General features: G+C 37.1%; 1 long non-coding RNA gene across 1 annotated transcript in view; it reads left to right on the top strand.

Annotated features, from left to right (window-relative positions):
* The window catches only part of LOC103160984, a 31,890-nt gene that overhangs the window by 7,957 nt on the left and 5,315 nt on the right, over window positions 1-18,618 (top strand). The window contains exons 3-5 of the long non-coding RNA XR_003479982.2: window positions 11,433-11,582; window positions 12,775-12,844; window positions 15,144-15,345. This is a non-coding gene — a long non-coding RNA (uncharacterized LOC103160984). The remainder of the gene's footprint in view (window positions 1-11,432; window positions 11,583-12,774; window positions 12,845-15,143; window positions 15,346-18,618) is intronic.

Here is an 18,618-nt window from a genome sequence, read left to right as displayed (position 1 = left end):
TGAAAGAGGAATCACACCTTAATGAGGAAAATAAGAAAAATGTTACTTTTACTTTTAATTATTTTAAAAAGTTAAAAATATGAAAGAACTCTTTTTACAATAATTCCCCCTACTCCTCTTTTCCCTTTGTGCCCCAGTTTGGAAATGTATCAGTACATTTGGCAGAAAGACTCACTCATATCTGGAAAGTGGTGCTTTTTACTCCATTGAGCACTATAATATATATTTAATAAAAATGTTCTAAGCAATGGCCCTTCTCTGTCTCATATCACCTCTTCACCTTCTGTCTTTGCATAAACATAAAAAGAATATTGTAAAACATGGTTGCCCAAATATCAGAGTTTTCATGACTCCCCACTTCTCATTTGTAAGAAGGCAGAAGAAGTTATTTTTCAGCCTTGGAATAAATAAAAGATTTAGTTTTTAAAAAACTATTAACACATTTAGTTTTTCTTTTTTCTTTTCCTTTTGTTTTTCCAGGCAGGATTTCTCTGTGTAGCTTTGTAGCCCACGGGGCACACTACATGCTTCTTTGAAATATATATTAAAGTTTAGAAATGTTGTCTATATCACAATCTAGACTGTTAACAATTGTGAGCTTTCACATTAGTCATTTGTAGCTTTTATCACGTGGCAACAAATGATTAATCTTTGCTTGTCTGCTGTCTCTAAATGACATTTGCTTAGGAAAGTGAACAAGTTGCAATCTGCCACTTTTTTATTGTTACCAAAACTTTTAATTTGTTTTTAATTCATGTGTTTGTCTCTACGTGTAAATATGCACATGTATGTGGGTATCTGTGGAGGACAAAAGAGGGTGTTGGGCCCCCTGGAACTAGAGTTACATGCAGTGTGAGCTGCTAGACTTGGGTACTAGGAAACACACTTCAGACATCTGAAAGCAACAAGTACTTCTTACTACTAACCCATTTTTTCCAGCCCAATCTGAAATAACTTATTTTTTCATTTATTTAGTTTGTTTGTGTGTGTGCGCATGTGTATGTGTTTGAGGAGGTTGAAGAGTAACCCATGGGAATGGGTTCTCACCCTCCACCTTGTTTTGGAGATTGAATTTGAGGGTTCAGGGTTGTTAGCAAGTGTCTTTCCTAGCTGAGCCATCCGGTAGGCTTATGCCATCATTTTATATATATTCTGCAGGACAACTTTTTACTGCAACTTCAGCTTCATTTTGGAATTTCCTACACTTCTCATGTTAGTGAGTTATTTTGGGGCATGGATAACATGGAAACGAAATACTTTGGACTTCTCAATGATAAATCCAAGGCCAAGACACTGCCATTTATCATCTTTCTCTTTGTTAGAATTAATCTATGAATTCATTTCCATTACCTATGAAAAAATTAGCACCCTAGTAATGAATTTGACATATTTTAAGTGCCCCCACTCCCTTTCAAATTGATGACCTGCTTTTATTATTACTTTTGTTACACACACACACACACACACACACACACACACACACCTATGTAAGTAAAACCTGATGAGTTTGTTTAGTGTGTCTCATGCCAACCACTTTTTACTGGATAACCAATTAAGAGCTCATCCCTTGGAAAGGTTAATTCTCTCTATTTCATTAGTCATTAGTTGTCTTTAGCTCTCTGTCGAGGAGGGGAACCCATTGAAATCTCCCTCTTCCAAGTTAGCATGTCTATTGATATAATCATTATTCAGGTTTAGTTTTGGTAGCCATATTGTTGAAGTGTCATGGGTGGAGTTTCCCCATCATTTCCCGGGAGATAATCTCACAACAGACTTCTGGTCCTACTGCTCTTATAATCTTTCCGCCATTTCTTCCACAATGTTCCCTGAACCTTAAGAGCAGTAGTTAAGTTATAGATGTTTCCATTATCAATGTTCTCCACAGATTTGTAGATTGCCATGACCTATTATAGTTTTCTGTCAGAGTCTTGATTTGCTGTACAAATGAGAAGTGAGAGCTATTCTTATCTGTGGATAGAAGGGTAAGTTTGAGAATGCAGTTAGTAATTATGCTGGTCCGGTAAGATCAGAGTAGGTTCTCATCTAATATCCATCACCCTACTAGCTCCAGGTAATTTTCTAGGCCTCTAGTACCAGGCATGGTTTCTTTTTTATTGAATGGACTTTAAGTCCAATTAGACAGCTATTGGTTACTACCGAGTTCTACTACTGCACCCTTAGAAGAATCTTGTCACAGAAGTCATTGTTATAGTTCATTGGCTTCACAGCTAGTTAGTACTATTACTTTCTTGACAACTTACATAGCATTTTCTGATATTTTGGCATACTCATTTGCTTGTTGTCTACTTGATTTGTTCTAGAATGATAGTAATAAAGATTACGTACAAATGTTTATGTTCTATTGTTTGGCATTTATAATTGACTTCTAACTATTTTAATAGAAAAATCTTCTTAAATATTGTAAAATATATCCCGAAGAATCAATGACTTATTTTATCAATGTGAAACATTTCATCTTTTTATAGTATTTGTTGGTATTCAGGCATCTATACTGGCCTGTCCATGTGGTTCTGACAGGTATGTTCTCAGCTACAGCCCCTAACATCATATCACCAGCCCACCTTCTTTTTTTCTTTCTTTGCTTTTCTGCCTGTCTTTCTGTGTCTCCTTCTCTCTTCCTCCATGCCCCTCCCCCTCTCTCCTACCACTCTTGTTCCCAGAGGGCTGTCTCTCTTCTCCCCTCCCCTTTTCCCGTTCACTTTCCCCAATAAAAACAATAAAACCATCCACCCAAGCTCTGTGGCATGGCATCTTTCTCTCCTGCACTGCTTTTTAAATTTACAATAGCATTCACCTTCAATTTTGCTTTATTTGACATTATGGCAACTTTTTTTCATTTTATTTCTTCACAACTCCTCTCTGCTATTCTTTATTGTTGTTTTTTAAACTGATGATGGGTATAGCTAACTTCCTTGGGTTGGAATTTTCCTTTTAGTGCCTTCTATAGAGCTGGGTTTGTGGATAGACATTGAATAAATTTGACTTTGTCATAAAATGTCTTGTTTTTCTACACCTATGGTGATTCAAAGTTTTACTGGGTATAGTAATCTGGGAGGGGATCTGTGGACTCATAGAGTCTGCAAGAGGTCTGTCCAGGCTTTTCTAGCTTTTAGAGTCTCCGTTGAGAAGTCAGATGTAATTTTAAGGTTGTTTTCTTGTGCTCTAGCAGCATTGGAATGTTAAGGTCTTGCTTGATGGGGGAAGTCCTTCTGTCTATATGTCTCTCTTATTGGTAAATGAATAAAACACTGTTGGCCAATAAGGAAGCAAGCTAGGTGGAACTAGGAGAGAAGGAGGATTCTGGGAAATGTAGTAAAGAAGAGTAGCCATGTGATTACCAGGAAGAGATGGCACATAAGGCTGGCATCCTCGGTAAGTCTTTATAAAATATATAGATTAATGGTTATGTTTGATACTTAAGACAGAGCTAGCAAATAAGAAATACTAGTCATTGGCCAGCAGAATTGTAACTAATATTAATCTCTGTGTGTTATTTGGGGCCCTAACATGGTGGTGGAACTCAGACGGCTGGTGGAGTTATCATTACACTTGCTAGCATAGGATAGCTGGTTTCTAGTGGTGACATATTTCCTTTCCTGTTCATGATTGTGTTCTTTTTTAAATTAATTTTTATTTAAAATAAAAACAATCTTATTTTACATACCAATCCCAGTTTCCTATCCCTCCCAGTCTCCCATGTCCCCCACTTGTCCCTCATCCCACCCCACCATCCACTCCTCAGGGAGGGTGAGAGTTCCCATGGGATAATATTCAAAGTCTGTCACATCATTTGGGTAGGAACTAGACACTCCCACTATGTATCTAGGTTGAGAAAGTATCCCTCCATAGGGATACTTTCCCATTCCTGCAGTAGGGATAAATACCGCTTCCACTGCCAGAGGACCCATAGACTGTCCAGGCCCCCCAACTGACACCACATTCAGAGGGCCTGGTTTGGCCCTATGCTGGTTCCTCAGCTGTCAGACTAGGATCCATGAGCTACCACTTGCTCAGGTCAGCTGTTTCTGTGGGTTTCCCCAGCATGGCCTTCACCCATTTGCTCATCACTTCTCTACAACTGGATTGTAGTTGTTCAGCTCAATGCTTAGTTGTGAATCTTTGCTTCTGCTTCCATCAGCTACTGGATGAAGTATCTATGATGGCATTTAAGGTATACATCAATCTCATAGAGGAAGGGTATTTAGGGTACCCTCTCCACTATTGCTTAGATTCTTAACTGGAGTCATCCTTGTGGAATCTGGTGATTTCCCTAGTGCCAGATTTCTCATTAAGCCCATAATGGCTCCCTCTATTAAGGTGTCTCTTTTCTTGCTCTCCTCTGTTCTTCTAACTCGACCTTCCTGATCCCTTATATTCTCCTTCCCCCTCCCCTTCTCCCTTCCTCTTTCTCCTACATATCTCCCCCATGCTCCCAATTTGTCAGAAGATCTTTCCCTTTCCCCTTCTCTGGGGATCCATGTGTGTCTCTCTTAGGGTTCTCCTTGTTTCCTAGTTTCTCTGGGTTTGTGCATTGTAGGGTAGTTATCCTTTAGTCTATGTCTAATACCCACATATGAGTAAGTACATTCTGTGTTTGTCCTTTTGTGTCTTGGTTACCTCACTCAGGATGGTTTCTTCTAGTTCCATCCATTTGCTTGTGAATTTCAAGATTTCATGTTTTTTTTCCCCCCCGCTGAGTAGTACTCCATTGTGTAAATATACCACATTTTATTTATCCATTCTTCAGTTGAGGGGAATCTAGGCTGCTTCAAGTGTGCCCTGGGCCTGATTGGAGGAAGTCTTCTGAGGTTGTGCGGAGGGCCCAGCCACAGGGCTAGGGTCTAGCTGGGATAGTGTTAGCTTGGGGCCAGGTCACTGAGGGCAGAATTCAGGGAGGGGTGCAGTTCCATTAGTAAGTGTCTCACTCACCCAACTTTCATTATAATTTTCATATTTCTGAATATTTTCATAAACTGAATATTTCATACTTTACTTTAGAGTTAAGTTGGTATTACCTATATATACCTTTATTTTTCTTTATGTCTCAAGAAACATATTTCTTGGCTTTTGATTTTTTTTAATTTGCAGACAATTATGCTGATAATTTACGCAATTTTGAACTTCTGTTTATACAACAGGTGAAATTTTGTAAACTCCCACTTTTGCCTGTAGAGCAATTAATCTTAACTAGTATCAGAAATTGTAAGTTACAATTATCATTGTTTAATAAACCTTAATGATATACAGCTTCTACTTCAGTAACTTTACTTTGTATTTAATGTTTCTAAATAATTTAAAGAATTATTTAGACAATGCATATGATAATTTTAATGCCCCCAAAAGATTTACACACTAGTCTCCTTTTAGGTTTGCTTATTTTTCTATTTTAAATCTCTCTTGTTTGTGTACAGGTGCCCAAGAAAACTGAGATGAGATAGCTTTTCATTCATCCATTCATCAAATATTTGACTATATTTTTCACTCCCATGTGCTTGAAAATATTTTTCTAGGTATTGGCCCACTTGTATTTTACTAAATATTATAAAATAATCATTATAATGTAATATATTATAACTTTCAAACATGAATTATTTTTAAAAGCTTGTATGCATGGTATATTTTTCATATTTAATAATAATGTATTTTATGTAAGTATTTATTCACAATTTTCCATACAATGATGACCAAACTTGTATTTTACTCATATTCTAGTATGTTGGCTATTGGAGAAAATGTATTTGTGATAAATTTAAATTTTATATATATGTATGTGTGTGTGTGTGTGTGTACACATGTATGCCAAATTTAAATTTAGAATTTATAAAAACATAGCCCCCTTCAGTGAATATATTTGAACTAATGCAATGTTAACTTTGAGGTTTAAAGGGAAACTTTGTTTTTGCACCGCACTTTTCAGGTTTTAAAGTCTTTATTTGTCTCCAGTGTCATGATTAGCACTGAGATTTCCACACACTTTAGCATGTCCATGTCACAGAGAAAAGAGACTGATCCTTGCAGCATGTGTATGTTTTGACCATATATACAAATTTTCAAGTAGCAGACATGAAGCCACAATGGTCACTTGTTCTCTGCAAGTGTAGTATTCTAGATATGTAAATTCTAGTCTTTTCATCAGTTAGCATCATCTAAATAGTATAAACTCAGAGGTTTGGACAGAAGAGGCATATCTTTCCACTGTCTCACATCACTTGTCTGCTGGATCTGGATACTGCCCAGTGCTCCTTTCCTGTGTAATCATGTGCCCTCTCTTTGCTAGGTAGCTTGGAAAGAGACAGACTCCTCTCTTTCCTCTTCCTGTAAAAACGGCTAATGCTATTGGATTGTGCCCTCAACCTCATTTAACTTGATTACCTTACCAAGCTCCAAACACAGGCATTCAGATTAGGATTTCCATTCAAATTTGTGGAGAGTACATTCAATTCATAGCACATGCTTTTAGAATCTTGTGAAAAATTTTTCCAAAGGAGTGACAGTTTACTAGCAAAATGGAATGATTCTACATTGAATCTAACTAATTCACATATCCTTCAAAACAAGGAATGGGTATATTGGGAAGATAGAAAATCTCTTTAGGCATAATGACACTAAGCAAGGATAAACTATTTTACTAATGATGTCACAAGCTGTATGTCAGTTGATTAAAGAGTAATTGAAAGGAAACTGTATCTGTGCTTCAAAACTTTACGGTTAATATCTTGCTAATGCCTTCCGATTTCATTTCTTTGAAGAATTCATTGTGCGGATTATATAGAATGTAGTTTTAAGACTTCAGGTTACAGAGACATGACTCAGTGGATAAAATGCTTGTCCACTGAAATATAAGGATCTGAGTTTGGATTTTCAGTACCCACATAGAAAGCAGGGCCTGGCAGTGAGCATCTTTAACTAAAGTTGGGGGAAGTGGAGAAAGAAGGATCCGTAGATCCTCCTTGCTGACTAGCTAGACTAGTCACAACAGGAAGCTCTGGATTCAGTGGGACACTGTCTCAAAGAATAAACTGTCTCAAAAAATAAAGTGGATCAGGATGGAAAATGTCGGGTGTTTGTTGTGCACACGTTTAATCCCAGCACTGGGGAGGCAGAGGCAGGTGGATCTCTGGAGTTCGAGGATAGTCTGGTCTACAGAGTGAGTTCCAGGACAACCTCCAAAGCAATACAGAGAAACCCTGTCTGGAAAAACCAAAAAATAAAAAATAAAATAAAATAAAAAATAAAAAAGGAAAAAAGAATCCTTATGTTGATTTCTGGAATCCAAAAGTGCATGCATGAACATGTGCCTCTGTGTGACTGAGGGAAGGGGAGGGAGGGAGAGAGAGAGAGAGAGAGAGAGAGAGAGAGAGACTCCAGAAAGAAAAAAATGTAGGGGTAGAGATACAAATAAGAACTATGATCACTGTAATCTGATGGGATACATCACATTTTTTATTTTATTGTTCTAATTATGTTTCACATTATAAAACTTAATGTTGCAAAAAATCATTTTAAAAATCATAAAAAGCATTCACACTCATGTATCAGCCATTTGAAATTTTAAAAGAAAATAAAACCACAGTGTTTTAGTAATGCCCAAGATAGTGTTTTAAAAGTTTTATTATAAAATCAAATTTTTCCTTAATACTGTTGTCACTGTAATTATGAAGTGAGAAATATATGGTGATGTTCCAATTACATGGCTACTCTTTCCTTAGTCTGTAGTTCATAATATATAATTACTTACTTGAATAAATTTTACAATGCTGCAAAGACAAATATCCTATAACAAACAACCCTTAACTGCTTCCAGTGTGCAGCCCTCTGTGTTTATGGTGCTTTCTGCTTAGTTGGTAACAAGTCTTCATCTTTACTTTAAACACATGGTCAGTAGTTTCCCATCAATTATATAGGGAAAAGCCTACATTCAAGGGGTTATGAGTGATGCTGTTATCACTCAGAAACCCTTTAAAAGTTCTTCCTGCCTGAATCATAAAGTCTCTCAAAACTGAAAACGCTAGCTTGTATTCTTTGTGATTGATATGATGGACCAACATCTTACCACTGTCATCAATCTTCCATACTTTTTCTATGCTTATTAGCTGGAAAAGGAAAGAGTATTTTCTCCCCAGGTTTCCCATGAGTAAGATGTGAGTCTGTCATTGTGAAGCCCTCGTATCCCAGATCCAAACACAATGACTGATGGTTATCTTTGCTATTAGAAAGTAGCCCATAATAATCAGCAGCACCACCCACAGTTGACTGTGATCTTGGTGAACTAGTGCAATGTCATGTATCTTAGTCTGTAAGGCTGCTATTATTTCTTGAGTGACTGAGTAATTAGTGAGATGGATGCATAATGTATATAAGGAATGAATATAAACAGATAGGCAGGCAGGTCTGTCTAGACTCCTGAACTGATGCCAAACTCTTCTGATATCCACCCTCTTTCACTTCCAGCAGCTTTCCCAGGCTACATACAGTGTCCAGAAAACTTGGTGAAGGGAAAGTTTTAGTTCTACTTCAAAACAGAATTCAATTTATTTTTGATATTACAGAAATCAGTTTAGCAGTTTTGTATAAAAACAAGAACTCAATAACCATAAAACCCTTTACTCTTAGGACATTATTCCTGCAAAACATGCACAAAACATTCATAGATGTGGTTGTAGTCATCCAGAACGAGAAAATGTCTGAATGCCTTTCAGTGAGTGAAAAGTTAAACAAAACTTTGGTACCCATGTTATGGTTCGACAGTTTCAATGTGGTAAATTCCCACCAAAACTCAAAGTGAAGTTTGATACCAGAGTGAATCTTGAGTGTTGGAAATCCTTTAAAGAGATGGTGCCTAGTAGGAGGGGACCATGCAGTTATAGTTACTACTGTTAGAAGGGATAACTGCAAGCTAGCCTTACAAGACTGGGTTAGGTTTTGAGGGGCTGGATTGGGAACTAAAAGGACAAATTATCAGAATATAAATTTGGTTTTCAGGAGTCACACTTTGCTCTTGACCAGTGACCTTTCTTTAGTATATACTACTAACACGTGATGCCATTTGCCACACTGTGATGTACCCAGGGATTCCTTACCAGTTGTGGGGGTGTAGCAAAAAAAATAATGTAACACACACTAAGGACAACTCATAAACTAAAGGAGTATACTAACAATATATAGAACAAAACAGATCCTCTAGATTATAGTGCTGAGTTTGAAAGCTAGTCTCAAAAATGGAATTCTGTATTACACTGTTTATGTATGGTAGTCTGGCAGTCCTGGAGTGTGTGTGTGTGTGTGTGTGTGTGTGTGTGTGTGTGTGTGTGTGTGTGTGTGTGTGTGTGTGTGTGTGTGTTTTGCTGGAGTTCTTTGCCTGCCAGGTCCCATCACCCTTGAGCCCCAAATAACCACACAAAGACTATATTAATTATAAAATTGTTGGATGATGTCTAGGGCTTCTTACTAGGTAACTCTCTCTTAATTATTAATCCATAACTATTAAATCTATGTATTTTCATGTGGTCTTGGCTTGCCAAAGAATGCTCAGATCTGTTCCTCCTTCCTTGGCTACGTGGTGCCTCTTCAAGGTGCCTCTGCCTCCTCTTCCCAGAATTCTCCTCATCTCCTAGCCCCACATATTTTCTTGTCTCTATTGGCCAAACAGTGTTTTATTCATCAACCAATAAGAGAAAGATATATACAGAAGGACATCCCCTATCATGTGTGTGTGTGTGTATGCCATGTGCTTGATATGTGTAGGGGTACATGCACAGATCAGAAGAGAGCACTAGATCTCCTGGAACCTGAGTATAGGAAATTGTAAACAGCATTGATATGGTGCTGGAATTTAAGTAGAGTGCTTTGGGAGAGCAGCACATACACTTTCACGGCTCAGGAAATTCTTATATAAGATAAGGCAATTAAACATAGGCATAATTTTTAAAGCACAAATATGAAGACTCTGTGGCTAAAGTGGCTTTTATAAAGATGCAATTAGAAACTATTAAAAAATGAAGTTATGGAGAAAGAATAGTATTTCCACTTAGATAATGGGAAGGCAAGTAGGACAGCTAATGAATGAGAATTATTTAAGGTATTTACTTACTTTCTTACTTACTTTATATCAGATATTTTGTCTACATGTATTTTCACTATGTACATATTTGGTGCCTGTGAAGTCCAGAATAGGGCATCACATCAGATCTTCTGAAGCTGGAATTATGGATCATTGAATACTAACATGTGGGTTCTAGAAACCAAACCAAGGTCCTCTATAAGAGTAGCAAGTATTATTAAGTGCCAAGCCATGTTTGCAGAGCCATGAACACTATTACTGCAAAGCCTTTTGTCTCTCTACTTAGAAACATCCTTGAATTCAAGCCCCTGTGGTATGCCTTGATACGGCAAGGGTTTTTTTCTTACATATCAATTAAAAAATTAATACTAGGATTTTAATTTAGGAGCTAAGGATATAACTTAATTATAAAACATATACTTAGCATATGTAAGAAAGGCCCTGGGCTTCATATGGAATACCAAATATTTCTTTATTTTTTCTATTTTTATTTTATTGAAAATAGACTTTTTATACACAATATTTTGATTATAGTTTTGCCTCCTCAAACTCCTCCAAAACCTCCCCTCCTACCTTCTGAATCCATTCCATTTCTGTCTGTCTTTAGAAAGCAAACAGACATTTAAATAATAATAATAAAATAAGAGAAAAACAACAAACACAAGTAAAAGAGCCAAAGGAAATGATTATAGATAAAAAGATACATAGAGACATAGAGACACATACATAAACAAAGTCAGAAACCATACTATACACTCAAAGGACCTGTAAAGTAAAATAATAATAATAATAATAATAATAATAATAATAATAATAATAATAATAAAGTTTATAAAGGATTGACAAAACATTATGATACAAAGAATCTCCAAAATATTGAGTTTATTTTGTGTTGGCCATCTACTGTAGGATGTGAGTCCTGGTCTTAAGAGTAGTTTGTATCCCTGTGAGACTGCCCTGGAGAGAACTTCTTTTTCACTGTGCTTGCTGCCACAGTCTATGTGAGTTCATATGTTGTCAGTCTTGCTTTATTTAGAAGGCCTTATTTCCTTCATTTTCTTTCTACCTTCTCTTCCCCAGGTTCCCCTGAGCCATAAAGGGAGGGAATTGATAGAGACATTCCATTTGGGACTGAGTGTCCAAAGGTCAATTGCTCTCTACACATTGTCCAATTATGGCACTCTGCATTCGCTCCCATCTACTGCTGGAGGAACTTCTCTGATAATGCCTGAGCAAGACACTTACCTATGAGTATAACATAATGTCATTAGGAGTCATTTTATGACCATGTTTTCCTAGCAGAACAATTGTATTTGGTTTTACCATATGTTCCTGGCTTATCTGGTTTCAGGTTCTTGGGCACCCATGCAGTGCTGAGGAGGGATTACATCTTATGGAGTGGGCCTTCATCCAATCAGATATTGGTTGGTTACTCCCACACACCTTGTACCACCATTGTATAACTTGCATCTTACAAGCAGATCACCACTATATATCAAAGGTTTGTATAGCTAGGTTAGTATTCCTTTCACCTTTGGTAGTATGTAGAGTATGTTTCAGTACCATGAACACTAGCTCATACACTTGAATGTTCTAGGTATGCACCTGATTGACTTCTCTGTGTTCAATGTGTTGTGTGTTGTCTTCAATGGAGAACAACTTTTGTGTTAGCCTGGGTTGTTTAGTGGTTCCAGTAGGGCCCCTTTGGTCAACAATTCAATTATATGTAACCCATCCCCAGCACTGGAAACTTCATTTGATGATGAGAGACATCCAATTGGGGCTCTATCTTCCCCATTATTTGGCAATTTTATTTATATTGTGTAGATGGAAGTTTCTGTCCCACCTAGTCTCACAGGTGGCTAGTCCTAAATAAACACACAGAGGCTTATATTAATTATAAACTGTTTTGATGATGGCTCAGGCTTCTTATTGGCTTGCTCTCACTTAATTATTAACACATTTCTATTAATCTTTGTATCTCCATGTGGTCTTGGCTTACTAGAGAATGCCTGAGCACCCTACCTTCCTGGTAGCTACATGGTGTCTCCATTGAAACTGCTACTCTGCCTTTTCTCTTCCCAGAATTCTCCTAGTCTGGTAGCCCCACATATGTACTTCCTGCCTGGAGATTGGCCAGTCAGGATTCATCCATCAACCATTAAGAGAAACATATTCTCACAGCATACAGAAGGACATCCTCCATCAATATTGCTTTCATACATTTATATATGTGGATGCATCTACTGAAAAGCTTCAGCTTTACCTCCCTATATTCCCTTGTACCCCTCTTCCCTCCCTCATCCCCATTTGATCCTCCAATTCCTGCCCCTCCCCCCAATCATCCATAGCTTCATGTTTTATTTTCCCTTCCTAGGAATATACATCTCCCCACCATTTCTTTAATCTTTATTTATCGTCTGGATTTATAGGGATTGTAGCTTCTTTATCAAAGATTTAACAGCTAACATCCACATATAAGTGAATACATATCATTTTTGTCTTTCTGGATCTGGATTACCTCACTCAGGATGATTTTTTTTCTGGATCCATCCATTACCTTCGCATTTCATGATTTCATTTATTTAAATACTTTAATAATATTTTATTGTGTAAATATACCTTATTTTCTTTATCCATTCGTCAGTTGGTGTACATATAGTTTTTATTCAATTTCTTCTTACTTTGAATAGAACAACATTGAATGTGGCTGAGTGAGTATCTCTGTAGTAGGAATAAACATCCTTTGGATATATGGATAAGGTAAGTGTCACATGACAATTGTATAATGATTTTAAACACTGTATTTCAGTCTAAAGAAAGAAACAAGAAATTAATTAAATGCTGTGTTTTAATCAGAGCTGCTTTTCAATCCTTAAACACAGTTGTTGCAGGCAACCCTATGGCACACATCAAAAATCTCAGCACCAGGAAGGTAGAGCAAGAAGAAAAGAGGGTTCCAGGCAAGCCAAGACTAGATAGTGAAACCTTGTCTCAAAAGCAACAAAATGAGACGCTGCAGTCATGGCTCTGCCATTGAGAGCACTTGGTGCATACAAATCATGTCTGGAGTTTGAAGCCCAGTGCTCCAAGCTCAAGTAAGCTCAGACCCAAAGAGGCTGGTAACACCGGAAGCATAGTATGTGGAGCCAGGAAGATAGCTGGCACTTGCTAGCAGTAAGTCTAACAGGAAAAAGCAACAAAAACAACAAAGGTCAGCAATCTAAACCCCATGAGCTCTAGGTTCAGCAAGTGACCTAATTTTAAAGGAACAAGTGAAGATTGACCAAGGAAGGTACCAGAAGCCCTTCTGTGTTCACATACACATATGCATAAACCACAGATGTACCCCAGGCCCAGCTCTCAATGAAATTGAAACAACAGTAATAATAACAAGAACAAACAAAAGACATGAGGCAGCTCTGTCTTCTTCACCAATTTGATCTAAAGATATTAACTGATGAGATGTTTTTATCCCCGTGTCAGGATAAAAGATAGAAACCTCAAAGGGGTGTTGAACTGATAGTCCAATCACTCCTATCATTACTGGTACTTGATGAATTATGGGGAAATAATTTTTGGGCTTAATTATAGATAGAAACAGAGTAAATTATTGTGAGAATGAATTATATCATATATGTTTGAATGTAAAAATCATACATTTTCCTGTTTTCTCTAAAATATTGATTTTTAGTAAGGTAGGTACATAGATATTAAAGAGATATTTGGTTTCTGGGAATTGAACTCACAGCCTCTGAAAGCACACCAAATGCTCTTAACCTCTGAGCCCTCTCTCCAGCCCACAAATATGTAAAATACACAAAAGCTGAAGAAAGAATTATTTTCCATTGAGTTACTGTTTGAAGTGATTCAGTTTTATATTTTGGACTGATGTCCCTTGTTCTTTATAAATAGTGCTTTAAAAATAATGAATAGAATTATATATACATTTATATTCAGTATATATTTTTTATTTACTATGAGTAGTGCTCTTAGGACATTATTATTTTTTTCTTTCTTTTGTTATTTTTCTTGCATGTATTTTGAAGACAGAGTTTCTCTGTGTAACCACCCTGACTATCCTGAAACTCTTTGTAGATCTGGCTGTCCTCAAACTCAAGAACTTCTTATTCTCTTACTTTGTTTCTTTCTTTACGTTTAACACCTGAGAGTCAGTATACATTATTTATCTTTTGTTCTCCTGTTTTGGGAGATTTATCTTATAATCCTTTCACTGTGCCAATAAAGCCACCTTGAATCAAAGGATGGAGTCAGCAGTTTGCTGACCAGGATTAGCCATACAGTTCTTGGAGGACTGAGGAGGTCTGCTCAAGAGGACAGGGAAAGGGAGGATTTCTAGGGGATTTCCTGCACAGCAGGTTTGGGGAAAAGGTGAAGTGTTAGCGAATGGACTCTCGGCTGTCCTTGAATTTATCAGATCTTCATCTCGATTTCTGGTTCCTGAGTTTTTATTACACTGGAACAGTGTAGATCCATATTATATATATGGTGCACAATGTGAGATCCAAACCATGACTCTGAGATTAAGAGTTTCATGCTCTATTGATGGAGCTAGGCAGGCCTTTCAGCAGCTTGTGGCAGAGGCAGCAGCAATAAAGTCCCAGTCCCTGTGTGGGTCTCAAATTACTTTTGTTATACGGTATTGTATGTTTCTAGTTCTTGTTTAAGGTGTTTCACCTATGCAGATCATTTAAAAATGTAAGGGAGCTAGAGGAGGAGTAGATGGGAAGGGATTTAGATGGGAGATGGGGGAGGAGGGAGTGGGAGGAGAGGAGGGAGGGGAAACTGCAGAATGTAAAATAAATGAAGAAATAATTAATAATAAAAATTAGGTAAAAATGTAAAGTTCTAGACATTAAAATCTATTTAGGAATAACAAAGAAATATAGGTTAGTAGTTAGCCATCTACAACAATTAAACATAGCCATGTTAGGTATGTTTTCAAGGTCAATGAGAGATATTTTAAACAGGTAGATGGTCTTCAAATACTTCAGAGAACTACAGAATATGGCATTTAATATCATTCAATGTTTCATTACAGTGAAGCAGTCTGCTCCTGGAAGCACCAATTTACTACAAAAGAGGATGACAGGCAAACAAAACCCCCCTTGTGGAGTCTGCTTCTCATGTGGCAAAGCTACTGGGCAAAGAAACTGCCCTTTCCTCAACTGCTGACAGTATGCTGCCCAAATTGGACAAGCAGGACACAAAAGAAGGCAATTGCTGAGCTTTGCTGAGATAAGGTAGGACAGTCCTTCAAAATTTTCTGCTTTGACAGAAAAGTCTTCCAGATATATTAGGCCTGTAGGTCAAAGATGGTTAACCCACTGTTTCAGAGGAACCCTGGGGTGACTGTCCAGTTGGCCAGATATCTCTGTCATTTCTTAGCTTTGGAAGCTGCTTGCTCTGGACTTCCTGTTTACTTAGGTAATATTATATCCTTCTCAGGTCTCTGGTGGGGTTGAATATTATATTACACAGTTTTAGTTACAATTTTCCTTAGTTATGATAGAAAGTTCAGTACTTATCCCTAGCATAGGTGTGGACTTTGGGAGCCCATTCCACATAGAGGAATAATCCCTGAGCCAAGACATAGGGGGGTGGTTCTAGGCCCTATCTCAAAGGATATGATAGACTCTGATGTCGCCCTATGGAAGGACTCAACATCCAGGGGGAGCAGAAAGCATATGTGATAGGTAGGGTTTTAGCTGGGGAGGGGGATTGTAGGGGAGGAGGGGAGGGAGAAGGAAACTGGGATTGTCATGTAAAACAATCTTGTTTCTAATTCAAATAAAAAAGTCTGAAAAAAAAAACAAACAAAAAAAGAAAGTAAATTAGGAACAAAACTTTGGACTCACCAAGATAATTTAGATAATACAGGTTTTTTCTCAGAAATTTCCAAATACTAATGGACTGGACATTATGAATGTATTTCTTACTTGATAATTGTTACTATTGTATATAGTTTTACTATGTTAGAGTTAAGATCTTTCTTTTCTATTTAGACATAAAGCAGGAAATGATTTGGGATAATTGTTTGTACAGCCATTCCACTGTGCTCTTAAAGCCACCTTGAACCAAAGGACAAAGTCAGTGATTAGCTGACCAGGATTAGCCAAAAGTTCTTGGAAGATAAAGGTTGCCTGCTAGAAAGGGCTGGAAGAGAAAAGAGGATTTCCGGAGCAGATGGTTTGGGAAAAATCATGGAGAGCCAGCCAGCTAATGAACTCTCTGCTGTCCTTGGATTTATTAGGTCTTTATCTCAATTATTGACCCCTGAGTTGTGTTTGTCTGTTTGTTTTCTGTTTTCTTTTTCTTTTTGGTTTTTGAGACAGGGTTTCTCTATGTAGTTTTGGTTGTCCTGGAACTTACTCTGTGTGACTTCAAATTCACACCTCCGACTCTCTAAGTGCTGGGATTAAAGGCATGAACCACAATGGCCTGGTCCGAGTTTTTATTATAGTGTAGCAATTTAGATATTAGCTACGTTTTCCCAATGATTTTTCTAGGAAGTTCTAATCTTCTGACTTTATGATTACATAAATTGAATCTCCACAAACATATGTAAGATGCCCAAGTGTGAAAAGCTAGAAAGCAGCAATTGCAGACAGCTGTTGTCCTCATGCCTTCATTCTCTTCCTCATCATAGAATGCAAGGTTCTTCTTGGGAAGCCACACTTCCTACCTCAGTAGGAATAATAGAATGACCACACTCTCTGACTTCTGTCTCTGCCATGGCCCAGATGAGACTACTCAGATACTGGCATCTTTTTTCACAATCACATGTGGAGATGGTCACATGACCTACACAATTTCATAAGCACTTTTGCCACAAATCCTGGCTTCATAGATTATTCATAATCCCAGTCCTCACTTGTAAGACTTCTATTTTTGTCTAGTCTCTCCTGCTCCTGATTTTCAGTGTGCCTTCAAGGATTTTGGATTTGGTCCAACCTTCCTTAAGGCCAAGCCTGAGGCCATAAATAAACACCTAATTTTAAATGAGGACTTTGAGCATCTGCTTAAATCTTGCCTAAAATCTTTCTCAAAATAGTGTTACTGTTCTTTAGAAGGTTGTAGCCAGAACACAGATGAGCACTCAGCAGAGTGTAAATCTACTTTGCACTCTAGCCAAGACCACACATGCATAGCAATGCTAGGAGTCCTCATCAATCTTTAGTGATGAAAGCGTTTGTAATGAATTCTGGAACACTATTGATTGAGGATGTAATATACAAAAGTCATGTACAATTCAACTCAAATTGTGCTAATTTCATGGTTTAGATACACCCTTCTCATCAAATTTATGAAGTATTTTTAAAGGACCAATTTATATTACCCAAACCATCTCAGACATAGTAGAGACAGGTCTGATGCAGAGTAGATTTCGCCTTAGACATGAACAAAGATTCTGGCAGGAGTTTGAACAAAAACACAATAGAAAAGCAAATACAGCTACTAAAGGTGTAAGATGGGATATTTTGATGATTACATCTCCATATTTTGGAACTGCAGGAGAAGAAACAAGGGGAAGTAAGAACACATTAGAAGAGAAGCTATTTAGCGTTTTTTGTGTCTAAATGCAATTTTCTTTCTTGGATTAATCTAAATTTCCACATTTTTTTAAGCTGAGAAATTACCTTTGATCAATTGATAGTTTTGATTGAACTCTGTTGAGTTCTTTCCAATGATGATTTAAATGCTTGGAGAAAGCTGAGGTGCTCTATCTTTAAATAATACAATATATATCGACAAATATTCTGTCTTAGTTTTGGTCTTTTTCATCAGATTCTGTTTTAAAGATTGAGAATATAAATTTACAAGAAATATGACCAATTGGTGTACAAAAGAGAAATACAATCTCCATATATGATCCAACCTGAAGACACTAAGAAAGCAGGAATAAGTTGTTATGCTACTAAAGCTCACTTTCTCTCCCACCGTGTGTGTGTGTGTGTGTGTGTGTGTGTGTGTGTGTGTGTGTGTGTGTGTATTATTGTAAACTACAATTCAGAAAACTATGTCCCCTACATGTTGTTTCAATTTATAAAAGGTTTCTGTGCTTTCCTTGTCTTATGAATTTGAATGAACAACTACAGAGTAATTCAAATTTGTAAGTGCATGTTTTAAATATTTTTTCCCAGTTGGCTTGTGGTATTGCTATGTTTTAATTTTAAGTGAAGCTTGGAGTTTTGTTGAAAGAGTTAACATTTCTTCTATTAAAATATATATTTAATATGCAATATATTTGATGTTCATTGGTAGAGTCACAATAGGAACGATCTTGCTTTATGTACCAGTTATAAGGTTTAATATCATTATACTGCATGCAATATTAGTTTTTATTAGTCGCCATTAACAAGATGCTCTCTACTTGAATTCTCATTTACTTGTTCAGTGCAAAAATTATCTTTGTAAAAGAGAAAAACACATCTTCAAGTGTCAGCTATATTAAATTAAAGAACTGTTTACCCTTCCTAAGAAAGCATATGTATCTAAATAGGCATCTTTTACCG

The sequence above is a fragment of the Cricetulus griseus genome (genome assembly GCF_003668045.3).
Source record: "Cricetulus griseus strain 17A/GY chromosome 1 unlocalized genomic scaffold, alternate assembly CriGri-PICRH-1.0 chr1_0, whole genome shotgun sequence".
In the NCBI taxonomy this organism is placed as follows: Eukaryota; Metazoa; Chordata; class Mammalia; order Rodentia; family Cricetidae; genus Cricetulus; species Cricetulus griseus.
Note: the sequence above shows the minus strand (reverse complement) of the source record. Positions and strands in the feature narration are given on the sequence as shown.